The sequence below is a fragment of the Gastrolobium bilobum genome, unplaced genomic scaffold (genome assembly GCF_033153095.1).
Source record: "Gastrolobium bilobum isolate Gb01-03AN ecotype WA unplaced genomic scaffold, APGP_CSIRO_Gbil_v1 utg3810, whole genome shotgun sequence".
Classification (NCBI taxonomy): domain Eukaryota; kingdom Viridiplantae; phylum Streptophyta; class Magnoliopsida; order Fabales; family Fabaceae; genus Gastrolobium; species Gastrolobium bilobum.
Window position 1 is genome coordinate 204,049 of NW_026899073.1, and position 1,938 is coordinate 205,986.

Below are 1,938 nucleotides of genomic sequence, written 5' to 3' on the forward strand. Positions count from 1 at the left end.
AATTTTTACGTAAACTGAGCAATTTTCTCTATTTTTCTGTCTGCAAATTCCTTCATATATATATATATATATATATATATATATATACACCCTAATGGATGAAATAATTAATTGTAACATTTATGTATGAAAATAGGAGTTTGAATTTATCCCAATTCACTGATGAGGTGCACTGGAGTTTCTTATGTTGTGGCCAGTGCTCTTAAACAGTACATGGCTTGGCTTGGCTTTCATATGTAAAGTGTGAATGGTACCATACATTTTGATTGGTCATTGTCAATTTACCATAGCGCCAGTTCATTGTTGATCGATGGCTTCTGCGTAATTCACATTAATTAGTATCGCTATATTCCAGCGAAAAGCTCATTTGAGAAGGTCTGGAGCGGATTTTAAGCCATTAACCTTAACTTTTTCCCTGTTGAGTTTGGGGCCCCAACAATTGCTGTTATTTTCTTCCTTCATACGAATCGTATTCTAACCTTTTGGATTTCGAATACGTTATGCAATTTACTCGGATATGATATTAAAATGTCATCTGTGACTTCTGGCTTAAAACAAACAAAAATTGAAAGAAAGCTTCAACCGTGTAGAAAACAAGAATTGAAAACCCACACAATTCAGGTGATTCTGGTCTTTTGCGAACAACATTTCTCTCAACAATTTTGCATCATTTGTTCTTTCCTTCAATGAAATTATTTCATTTAAAATTTATACTCTACAATAAAAAATTTATATCCCTCTATACTCATAAAAAATTATTTCTCTTTAAACAATTGTTTCACATACATCTAATGCCCAATTGGATGGAAGCAAACAAATTATACTTTGATGAAAAAGAATTAACCTATGCATAATTCCCCAACAAATTCGTTTACAATAGGGAGAAGCATGAATGACGTCCTAGAAAGCAAGGCCACTCAATAGGGAGATTACAATATATTCCTGCAGGATCTAACGAGTTGTACCATATAAGACTTTTGTTGACTGTTCAACGAGGTTGTGCAACTTTCGAGGATATACGAGCGGTTAATAACTTCAGGCACAACTCGTTTCAAGAAGCATGCTATGCTCTGGGATTGTTGGAAATAAAAAAAGATACAAAATTGGCATCTGGAAATCAATTGAGAAAGCTATTTGTTATGTTACTTGTGTCAAACACAATGAGTAGACCATAACGTGTTTGGGAACAAACATGAGAATACTTGGTAGATGAAATATTGTACGACCGAAGGAGATTTTTACAAAATCAAGGTACGCAAATTTAAATAACTTCTTTAGATAGTTTTTTTTAATAGACAACAGTCTCATCAAATAGATAATGATATTGCTTCCTTTTTCGCTGTAGATCTTTTGATTGCTACTTCAGACTTAAAAATTCTCTTTTTGATTGAAATAGAGAGATTGTTCAATTCAAATGGAAGATCTTTGAAAGAATTTCATTCATGTCATTCCCACATGATTGTCAGCTTAATGAATTCGAGAATCACTTCTTAGTTGACAAATTGAACTACGATCGCCAACAAATGACTTCGGATCTAAAGACATTCTTATCCATAATGAATGAAGACCAAAGAAATTTTTTTGATCAAATAATTCATGTTGTACAACATAACACAGGTAAGTTCTTTTTTGTATATGGCTACAGTGACTGAGAAAACTTTTATTTGGAAAACTCTGTCAATAGTTATTCGGTGTCAAGGTAAAATAGTCCTCAATGTTGCTTCAAGTGGATTGTTTCCTTGCTTTTGCTAGGGGGTAGGACAACATATTCTAGATTCTCAATTCCATTAAAAATTGATGAGTTATCGACATGCAATATTAAACAAGGGAGTTTAAAGGAAAAGTTTCAACAAACTAGTCTAATTATATAAGATGAAGCATGCATGATTAATAAACTGGCTTTTGAGGCTCTCGATCCTTCACTTAAGGACATCATGA